A 12,318-nucleotide genomic window follows, 5' to 3' on the forward strand; every position below is an offset into this window, starting at 1 on the left:
AGTGGAATTAAAGTAAAAACTAAAACTGAGCTCAATAGTAAATAAATTTTTTTTTTAAAAACCCAGTCATTTCAACTTACTGTACAGTCAATTGCTGATTATACACTTATTTTGCACACATAGAGTTTATAGGTTAACAGAAATTTTAGGACTCAAAAATGAAACTGTATTTGGACTTCATGTTTTCATAATTAATGAAGGTAGACTATAAACAAAAAAAGTGTATAAAATAAAAGTGAACTCCTGGCACAAACTAATGCATTACTGTCATCAAATTTTTTTTTTGATTTTCGGGTTAAAATTAAAGTTATTAAAGTTATTATTACCTAAAGATGAAAAACGTAATGTTTTAGATGAAATCTGAGCTCTCTGATCCTCCACACATTACAACGGTTCTAAATGTTTAGAGTATAGATTTAAAGAGTATGTATTCATTTATTTTCCTTCCACTTATTTAACAGGGGTTGCCACAGCGGAATAAACCACCATCTATTCTAGCATGTTTTACATAGCAAATGCCGTTTCAGCCATAATCCATTATCATAAAACACACTCTTGCATTCATACATTGTAAAAAATATCCGTTATTTAACTTTTTTTCGACAGCTAGGGTGTCTGGAAAAAATCTAAAATATGTTGCTAAATTACAGACATTTATCGTAAAATAACGGACTTTAAGTTACAGAAATTTCCTTAAATTGAAATTTTCGGTACGTTTCAGTAATTTACCATATGTTATTCTGCGGTAAATTTCTGTAATTTAACGGTCATTGTTTTACATTTTTTTCCAGCACCCTAGCTTTTTTTACAGTGTACACTAAGCCAATTTAGTTAATTCAATCTATCTATACTGTGTGTCTTTGGACTGTGGGGGAATCCCTACATTTCATGTGAATTCAGTGGTTCAACTCTAGTCATACGAAGCTCCAACAACACTTTTGTGCACCAAAAAAATCTCAAAACCCAACTTTGTCTACCAATGTCTTTTGCATCAGATTGGAGTACTATGGTCAATACTACATTTGTTTGATGTACTGCTGACTTTAAAGGCATTATGTTGTACACTCTGTAGCACACCAACCTGACATTGGAGAGAATATATTGACCAAAAAAGGTTATAGTTACATTTTTTTTTTGTGGTGCACAAAAGTGTTCTTGGAGCTTCGTATGGTCACAGTGAAGTCAGGGAGCTCTTGGAATTTATCCAAAATAATTGAATAATTGTGTCAGGAGGATTAACAAAGTTCTCTGGGGATTAGAATGACATTACATTAAAAATTAAAATAAATAAAATTGAAAAAAAAAAAGATTTTTAATTTTTGGGTACAACGCCCCTTTAAGATCAAGACATTTTCTATATAGATAGATAGATAGTTTGTCAGCATACCTGCCAACATTTGTTTTTGAAAACCGGGTTAATAACTGTACTGTGGTTTTAGTAATTGTACTAAGGACTGGATTATGGGCGGCTGCTGTAATCGGATAATATAGTAAAGTTGGCGACCTAGGACCTAAAAAGCTGAGGACCGGGGGCAGGGTGAAATTATGGGAAATTTCCGGGAGAAATAACAAAACGGGAGGGTGGCGGGAAATGGGTCTAAAATATGGGAGACTCCCGGGAGTGTTGGCAGGCATGTTAGTCAGATGCGTTGTCATATTATATAAAGATAGTTACTTTGAACTAATGTAATTGCTTTTGCACGCTGACATTCCAGTAAAGCAGGGGTCTCAAACTACCTGCCTGTGGGTCATTTACGACCCACCCTCCTCCTCCCTCTGGCCCGCAACTGACGCCAAAAATACAATGCGATTCGGCTCGCCAAAACATCGATTTTTGAACCACTATTATTGTTGTGCAGTCGCATCTAGCCACTTTTGACCCGCCACCTAGTTTATTTATAGTGCTGCATTCGGTATAGTTTTACTTTCATTTCATTTAATTCTGGGGATGATTTAAATGTAATGTATATGTTTGTAAGTGTTTTATTTTAACTAAAGCTTTATTTTTGTAAATATTCAAGGGTCGTTTGATTACATATCACTTCTATTTTGTTGTACAAACACCTCTTCAGGGCTTACACGTTATGCTAGTAGTGTAACAAATATGATAATTTTACTAATATTTGATTCAAAATGTCTCATTTAGATTTTTCTCAAATGCTTACTAAGGTTTGCATAAAAACTATGTACATTAGTAAAATTGTACTGCTGGTTGAGTTTAACTTGTTAAAGTAAATGTGAATATGTACATACTTTCCCAATCTTTGATGTAGTTTTACAACAAAAGAAAGATGTTGACAAGAAGAGTTGTAGACACTCAAGTTACCTAAACTGCTTTCTGCTGTTTTTGCGCTATTGGGACAACTGGTTGGGACAGAATAATAATAATCATGCCAATTATTTGTGGCATTTTCATAGTAATTTTAACTATTCTGCAATATATAAAACAAAGAAAAAAGCTGGAGTTTTGACTGCATATAGTCTGTTGAAGAATGACTGTTGATGTGTGTTTAATGCTTAGCCGTACCCACAAAAACCACATATTTCTGCAGCTGATGAGTGACACGATAAATATGCTGCATGATCACTGGTGACAGGTAATGCTTGAAAGATAAACGTCATGTCTGTTGTCCTAATATCCATCAATTACGTCAGGTTTCCACTTTTTTTCTTGTGCTTGAATGGTTAAATGACCCTCCCATGAAATGTCAGTCACTGAAATGGCCCCGTGTCATTTTGAGATTGAGATCCCTGTAGTAAAGCTTAATAGATTAAAGATAACATTCATATTTACTTTTTTTTTATTATCTATGGTTGAGTAATTATTATCTGGCAAAAAGTTTAATAGAATACATACAGTTTAAGTCAGAATTATTAGCCCCCTTTTGAATTTTAATTTCTTTTTTTAAATAATTCCCGAATTATGTTTTCCAGAGAAGGGAAATTTACACAGTATGTCTGATAATATTTTTTTCCTCCGGGGAAAGTCTTAAATGTTTTATTTTGGCTAGAATAAAAGCAGTTTTTAATTTTTTAAAAAGCCATTTTAAGGACAAAATTATTAGCCCCTTTAAGCAAGTTTTTTTTTTTTTTCGATAGTCTACAGTCAAACCATCGTTATACAATAACTTGCCTAATAACCCTTACCTGCCTAGTTAACCTAATTAACCTAGTTAAGCCTTTAAATGTCACTTTAAGCTTTTTAGAAGTGTCTTGAAAAACATCTAGTAAAATATTATTTACTGTCATCATGGCAAAGATAAAATAAATCAGCTATTAAAGAAGAGTTATAAAAACTATTATGATTAGAAATGTGTTAAGAAAACCTCTTCTCCGTTAAACAGAAATCATGGAACAAATAAACAGTGGGTTATAATTCAGGGGGGCTAATCATTCTGACTTCAACAGTAAGTATATATATTCAAAATACAATTGATTCTTTATACAACAATATACAATTGTTACCACAAATGCTGCTCAATACTAAATTACAATGACCATGGTTAGCTTTATATGCTGTCATAAAAACAACACAGGCTCATTCTGAAAACGTAGTCCTATATACGTTTCTGGACACCACGAATTATGTAGCCAGAGGTACGTATAGGTGCATTTCATTTTTTAAAGGACTGCTACAGGGCGGTATGATGCTGTTCCATTTCGCCCTTACCAGCTGAATTTGTGAATAGATTCGCGAAACAAAAACTGCTAAAATACGTACCTCCTGGGGTGTATTTCACTGCCTCCAGAAACGTATATGTGACTATGTTTTCAGAATGTGCCTGTGTTGCATAAAGAGGAATCAGCAACAGCATACTCAAATCCCATAATCTTGTTTAATAAAGGTGTAATAACAACCCACAAACCTCGATATTAATGCTTTATAACTGCAAATGAGGGTTAGGCATACAGTTTTTGGTAAACAGCCCTGTAATATGTACTATAAAAAAGAGACTCAAAAATTAATAGCATTTTGATTGCATTTTGTGAATAATGTTTTATTTTCATTCATTCATTCATTCATTTTCTTGTCGGCTTAGTCCCTTTATTAATCCGGGATCACCACAGCCGAATGAACCGCCAACTTATCCAGCAAGTTTTTACACAGTGGATGCCCTTCCAGCCGCAACTCATCTCTGGGAAACATCCACACACACATTCACACACACACTCATACACTACGGACAATTTAGCCTACCCAATTCACCTGTACCACATGTCTTTGGACTGTGGGGGAAATTGGAGCACCCGGAGGAAACCTACATGAAGGCAGAGGGAATATGCAAAATCCACACAGAAACACCAACTGAGCCGAGCGAATTCGACTGAATTCAAACCAGCGATATTGCAATTCATAATCATAAACTGTGGGGCGATGCAGTTGTGCAATAGGTAGTGCTGTCACCTCACAGCAAGAAAGTCACTGGTTTGAGCCTTGGGTGGGTCAGTTGCCGTTTCTGTGTGGAGTTTGCATGTTCTCCCCGTGTTTCCTCTGGGTGCTCTGGTTTCCCCCACAGTCCAAAGACATGCGGTACAGGTGAATTAGATAAGCTACATTTTCCGAAGTGTATGAGTCTGAATGAATGCGTATGGGTGTTTCCCAGAGATGGGTTGCAGCTGGAAGGGCATCTGCTGCTTAGAACATATGCTGAATAAGATGGCGGTTCATTCCACTGTAGCGACTTCTGATTAATGAAGGAAATAAGCCGAAAAGAAAATCAATAAAATAAACTGTTAATCATGCAATTGAATTAACAGATATTTTTACAGTGCGCATAAACAACTATTGACACTGGATCACTGCATATATGGGAAAAGGTGTAGGAAGAAGGATTTTCTTGAACGGAAAGATATAATTGAAGATGAGTGAAGTTGACTTTTTTCTGTTTGAGCGGTTGGTGTATGGAGGCCGTTTTGGAGTGAGTCATGCCAGTTAGACCTGTTTCAGGATGTGAGATTAACTGTTAGTGTACTGCATGCAACGGTACACTGAGAATTCAGGAAACTTTATTATTGTGTTAGAGCATGCATTGTTTTTTTATCTATCATGTTGGTATGTACAGGGCTCAGAATATTCCTTTCCTTTTCTTGTCGGCTTAGTCCCTTTTATTTATCCGGGGTCGCCACAGCAGAATAAACCGCCAACTTATTCAGCAAGTTTTTACACAGCGTATGCCCTTCCAGCCGTAACCCATCTCTGGGAAACACACACATTCACACACACACTTATACACTACAGAAAATTTAGCCTACCCAATTTACCTGTACCGCATGTCTTTGGACTGTGGGGGAAACCGGAGCACCCGGAGGAGGTTCGAACCAGCCGAGGTTCGAACCAACGACATCCTTGCTGTGAGGCGACAGCATTACCTACTGTGCCACTGCCTCGCCCGGGCTCAGAATATACCCCTCACAAATCTATCTTTTAAATAAAAATTTTGAATAGGAAGCTATACAATATTATATTTGTGCACATACATTAGATTAGTCAGCACTGAAGCCAAATCTGGAGCTTATCTAACAAAATAAGTTACGATAATGGCAAATGTATATATTATAGAAAAATATTAAATACAAATCTTAAAATAGAGGAAAAATCAAAAGAAGCCAAAAAATTGAAAGAATGTGTTGAAATTTTGTGTTTATATATTTTTTGCAATATTTAGCTTGAAATTAATTGTATTCTCTTTCAATTTCTAAATATGTTTAGTGAATGACATTATTTTAATAAATATATCTGTTTAATAAATCTGTTTTGTTCAAATGCACCAATATACAGCCTATATTCAATGGATACTAATATTCATTTTCAAAAACTCAATTATGCTAAGCACTGTATATATTAATTTATTGTTTGTTTGGGGATCAGTTGTCACTGTTAAATAATTGCCTATTAGCATGCACATACCTAGCACACTGACTGTTAGATCTCTTAATCCTATTCTATTCTTAAACAACCCAGGCTCATTACAAATACATGCCTAGCGTTACCGAGCAAACTGACTGTGCTGGAAAAATCATCCAAATGGAAATAAGTTGTTTTTGTGAAGATCCATGCAAAAACAATCCTTTATCAATTGATAATATGTCCCTGTAAACAACAGTAGTGCAAAAAGGAACAAATGCTGTTGCCGTCGTACTGCCCTGTAATGCTTGTTTTACCCAGAAACTACAGGCAAACGTACAGTGAAGCACATTTTTGTGGTTTCACAAAAACAAAATGTAGCCGTAGGCATGTATTTCCAATGAGACTGTGTTGCTATTAAACTTTAAAGCTACTTAACAATAACATAATAATTTAATAAAAATAATTTTCATCCAATTTCTGTTTAACAAAAAATAAGATTTTTTCAAAACATTTTTAAAACAAAATAGTTTTAATAACTCATCTGTAATAACTGATTTCTTTTATCTTTGCCATGATGACAGAACACAATGTAGTTTTTTTTTAAAGAAACTAGTATTCAACTTAAAGGGCAAGTCAATAACCCCTTTCACACATACTGACCTTTCCGGAAAATTATCGGAAATTTTCCGGAAAGGTCTGTATGTGTGAACAGGCCCTTTTTGAATACATCGGTAAATTCGTTCTGGCAGTTTTCCAAAAAGAGAAGTTGTAACATTACCGGTAATTTGCTGGAAATCTGCTCTGGGTGAACGCAGAAGGAAAATTGCCGAAAAAAGTGCATTCATCCTTAAAAGGCGCTGAAGTGAGACATCTACACCAGCCAATCAGAACATTCAGATGCATTCACATCTGCGCTGTTTATGAAAACAAAAGCCTTTAAATATTTTTCCAGACACATTTAGCTGCTAGATGTTAGTCAGAAAATGTTTCTATGTTCCCTCTTAATGCCAACTGTGTTAAAAATGATCATCGTAATGCTTATGATAAACCGCTGTTTGTTTACCTTCAAGCTATGCTTCAGTTGCTTCACGCATGTACACGTTAAGCAGCCAGTGAGGCCCAGCACACACACAAATGTACATCTCGACATGCGAAAGTGTTCCTTCATATGTTTCTATCGAAGTTGTTTAGAATACTTATCCATCCACAGAGTTTGAAATGTAGTTGAATGTTTACAAATACAAGTGCAGCCATTTAGAGACCATTTTTGGTTAATGATGTCAGAATTCACCTGCATTTTGGAATGGATGTATGAATGTTCTTCTGGAAATTCTGGAACGTCCATGCCTGTGTAAACATCACTTTTTTAAATTTACTGGTAAAGTCATTTCAGAATTTAAAAAAAATAATTGCTGGTATCTCTGTGTGAAAGGGGCTATTGTATAACATTGCTTTATTCTGTAGCCTGTTATAACAAAATATTCCTTAAGGGGGCTAATAATGTGGATAATTACAATGGTCATATGTTTATACAGTTGAAGTCAGCATTATTAGCCACCCCCTTTTTCTTTAATATTTCCCAAATGATGTTTAACAGTGCAAAGAAATTTCCACAGTATATCTGATAATATTTTTTCTTCTGGAGAAAGTCTTATTTGTTTTATTTCAGCTAGAATAAAAGCAGTTTTTAATTTTTAAAATCCATTTTAAGGTCAATATTATTAGCCCCTTAAAGCATGTTTTTCCTACAGAACAAACCATCATTATACAATAACTTGCCTTATTACCCTAACCTGCCTACTTAACCTAAATAACTTACTGTAGTTAAGCCTTTAAATGCCACTATAGAAGTGTCTGGAAAAATATCTAGTAAAATATTATTGACTGTCATCATGGCAAAGTAAATAAATAAAAGTAAAATAAATCAGTTATTAGAAATTAGTTGAATGTTTACTACTGTATATATTAATATCAAATGTTCTTGGCTATCCTTAAACAACAGAAATTTGACAACAACAGAATATACAGTAGTCAACATTTGAAGTGAACCAAAAAAAGTGTTTTAAATTTGCACTTCAAATGTTCACTACTGTATTTATTTAGAGTAAATAATCTTGTCTGTCCCTATAAACAACAGAAACTCAACACTGAGACATTTCTCCTAAAGTTCATTAGCATCTGATCGTGTCATGATGATGCAGCGATTAACCTGGATAGGACCTGGATCTCAGATGAGTGGTTTACAGTGAGGGTGTATATGATGGGATTGGATTGAGCACTCAGGTCTTGGCAGGTCTTCACTTACCATTGGCCATAAACTAGAACTGGAAGATCAGTGCTCATCCACCGGGATCTAATTACTTATTTTTTGCATGTTACTATTCAGGCTTTTCTACTTTCCATTCTTTTGGGTGGACCAGCTGTCAGCTTGAGTGGCCCAGTGCGATCTTTGTCTTTGCCACATTTTGTAGCACATAAATATACTCAGATATATCTAATTCAAACTAATAAGAAGAAATGTGTATTGTTATTCTATGTTCTTGAGTGATGCAGTCAGATTTGCATTTTATAAATAGTCTGCAGTATGTAAATGTTACATTTTTAGCATTTATTTGTTTGTTTGGACCCATATATAATACTCTATTTATGTCTTATCATTTGAATATACTGTTAAAAATAGTCACTTTTTTGAGAATCAGAAAAATGTAAAGCAAAGTTTAATTCCAATACTTAATATTGGAAATCAAACGGCTATGAGTGACACTAAAATATATCTGCTGATTTGCGTTTTAAAAATACCAAACAATCTATTCTAAACTTTACTTTCGCTGTGTCTCATTTCAGAGTCTGCATCCTCCGAAAGATGCGGACTTCAACGGTGAGTCCTTCGAAGTCCACACAGGCTGAACGGAGCGTTTTCTACCCAAGAGAGGACAGATTTCAGCACCAAGCAACCATAACAGCTGCTGATAATAAGCGGAAATAAAAATTGTAATGCATTTTTTTTTCAAAGTGATTTTAAAACTTATTTTCAGCGATCTTAAGGCAAAGCAAATTTCCTTTGATCCATGAATTTACACATAAAAATGTAAACTGTCGACTCTTTTTGTAATTTAACATGTGTTATTGGAAGGGGAATAAACTTAATTTATACATTTAAACCGGAGTTCTGTTTTAAAAACATCCTGCTGTTATCAGTGTGCAATGTATCTTGGGACATTCGAGGCCACAAAGGATCCACCTGTTGTGTCCTTTCTTACCTGTGAAACGAAGAACAAATTTTGTTTTATAATTGTTATTTTAGGGGGTTTTCACCTTTAATTTGAATAGGATAGTGGAGGTTACAGACAGGAAAGTATTTGAAACAGAGAGAGGGGAAGTGTTGGCAAAAAGCCTCAAGCCGGGAATTGGTGCTATATGTTAGCACACTTAACCACTAGGTTATTGGTGCCGGCGAAGAATGTGTTTAAGGCTGCATTTGAAGGAGCCTTTAATTTTTTTTCTAATGAGACAGCCTTCATTGCGCTGCAATGTCGGTTCCGAAGCATCCAGTCACGCACTAGCCGGCTGAAGGAAAGTTTCTTTTCAGGCTGATGTACACTTAACACACCCCACACAGACTTCCATACCGCTCACTGCACACCATCAATATGTAGCATGCACTGAACTTTAACCAGTCCATACTTGAAACAATACTGTCTACAACTATGTGGACACCTATTCATTGTACATATCGCTGTCAATTTCACATTGTCCTGTTTTTTTTTTTTGTTTTTTTTTTGAGGAGTATGCTGTCTGTATTTTGTACTGTCCAGAGCCAGCACCTAAGCTTTTCACTCATACCTCACGTGCTGCTAATGACGTGACAATAAAAGTGATTTGATTTGATTTACCTCATTATAAAAATACATTTTCTGGAAAAAAACTTACTGAATACATTACAAATTACAAAGGGTTGTTCACCAGATGAACACACAAAAAAACCTTTCTTAATCAAAAATGTATTGTTTATATCTTTTGATACGATTAGAGAAAAATTATGTCCATATATGTGGACTTGTGGTCCGAATTTACATAAACCATTTTTTTCCTGACAGTTTTTAATGCACATGTTTTGACTATCAGAGAATAAAAAAAATAATTTTTTTGCCCATTTTGGACAGCTAAAAATAGTGTTTGGGACATTTCATATGCTGCAAAACAGTTGCAGGATGACACTGTATGTCTGTAACAAAATTTAAAACATTCAAAGTACTTTAAATAGCCACTTAAGAGCTAAAATGTGCTGTCCACGTATGTGGCCACTAAGCCCTAACAAGTCAAAACAGGCAAAATTATATTATTTTACTTACAGAATTGACACATAATTTTCCTTGTTAAAAAAAAAAAAAGTTAAATAATTATTTAAGAAAACAAAACAATATTTTCACTTGTCTAAAAGAATGCTTCTTGATTGTACAATGTTTAAATATGTGAATTAGTACTTATTGTGAATGGAAGGACTTCACAATTGTGTAGGATAGCAGTGTTTTAGGTAGAAAATCTCTGTTGTTTCTTCCAAACTAATGTTTTTAAAGCATTTCAGAAAAACAATCTCTGTCCACATTATAACACGCATGATACATGACCATTCATTCTGCCTGGGCATACGTATGTTTTGCTAAGATTTGTACTTAAGCCTCAGTCACGCTGCATTTTTTTGCCCAATCGACTTCCATTCATACACATTCGAGTGAGACAGACCGGAAATGCCACTTGTTTAACAAGTTTTACATGACATTGCGTTGCTAAGCGTTTGAACTCTGATCTACAAATTTGCATCATTGGAATATCAAAATGTGACCTCTCTGTACAGAAAGGCAAAATATGGAGCAAAAGCTTGTTTTATCAGTGTTGCGTCATCTTGTTTTAACCTGGTTAGTTTCATAGCCTTGTCCGATGGAATTTCCAAGCCGATCTCACAAGAAAATATGACAAATTTATACGATTTTATGTGCATTAAAGGAGCCATGTCCCCAAACCCTATCCCTAACCCTACCCCTCATTGGGAATGAGTAGGCCCGCACAAGGAATCAATGTGCTCAGAAATCGGCAAATTTCCACAGATTTTTAGCCATTATTGAGTCTATTTATTGTGTAAATGTGTGTAAATTTCAGTAATATTATTGACTAATTTGAAAATGTTCATATGATTTTTACTGTCTTTTAGTATATATATTATATGAAAGACTTGCTTTGTTTAGCAAATAAGTGGATCTAACTGGATTTGCATTAAATTAAAGCTCACATATCCAGTTTTAGTTATGATAATCCCAAAATCATTCTGCATAAATCTGCAGATTTTTTTATTTTATTTATTTATTTTTTTTACAAAATTCTGCGTAGAAATAGCAAAAAATGTCCGCAGATTTTGTCTGGTCTTTTGCCTTTTGAGCAAATTGTACTAAAATGTACAAATGAGATTGAACAAATTCATATGAATTAGCCACACTGTTAACGATTTTTGTAAACTACACAGAATTTAACTGTAATGTGAACTGTTATGCAGTATGTTACTGTATTTAAAAAATGGCGTTATGACAATAATGTATATTTTACAATAACAATATACATACAATTCTGTAAATACACATAGAGCAAGATAAGTAGTGCTGGAAAGTAAATACTGTGTTTTTGCTGCATCTAATTTACAGTAAGTTACTGTAGATTTTACAGAGAATTGTTGACAGTGCACTAAATCAAAAAAGTTACAAATTGTGGTTAAAATTTCATATGCTTAACCAATAGTGTGAATGTGGCTTGCTGATTGTGTAGCGGTCACACGTAAGGGGTTTGACGAATCAGGGAATGATATGCAATAGTCCTGAAGACCAGTCAGTGAGCAACTGTAGATATTTCACTAATACTATTGTTAAATAATAATAATAATAATAATAATAATAATAATAATAATAATAATATAAATATTAGCAATAATTAATAATAGTAACAAAAAAATCTTCATATCATTTATTTACAATACAGTTTATAAAGTAATATTTTCTGTCTTACTATGCTTGCTAAACAAGTGGAGTGCATTGTAAGCATTAAATAAAAGTAAAAAATATATTCTTTTTTATTTCACATATTAAGTTTTAGCTATGATACTCTTAAATTCATTCCGCATAAATCCACAGATTTTTTTTTTTTTTACAAAAATAAAAAATAAAAATTAACAGCAGTAGAAATAGCAAAAAATGTCTACAGATTCTGTCTGGTCCTAGTGATGGAGTGGTTATTTCGAACTGGTTAAAATCAATTGTAATTTTGAGTTTACTTAGTTTTGTTGATTATAATGAAATGTGTTTGTGTTGGAATATTTGGAGATAATACTGTTGTAAATTTAATAAATCAAATCAAAATATATATACATTATATCAAGAGATCAGTTAACATGCTGAATTGATCTAAAGTGACAGTAAAGATATTCA

General features: G+C 34.0%; 1 long non-coding RNA gene across 1 annotated transcript in view; it reads left to right on the top strand.

Moving 5' to 3' along the window:
• The window catches only part of si:ch211-69l10.2, a 94,040-nt gene extending 83,308 nt beyond the window's left edge, over positions 1-10,732 (top strand). Inside the window, exon 3 of the long non-coding RNA XR_223045.6 lies at positions 8,693-10,732. This is a non-coding gene — a long non-coding RNA (si:ch211-69l10.2). The remainder of the gene's footprint in view (positions 1-8,692) is intronic.
• The last annotated feature ends 1,586 nt before the right edge of the window (positions 10,733-12,318 follow it).

Source organism: Danio rerio, chromosome 24, assembly GCF_049306965.1.
Source record: "Danio rerio strain Tuebingen ecotype United States chromosome 24, GRCz12tu, whole genome shotgun sequence".
Lineage (NCBI taxonomy): Eukaryota > Metazoa > Chordata > Actinopteri > Cypriniformes > Danionidae > Danio > Danio rerio.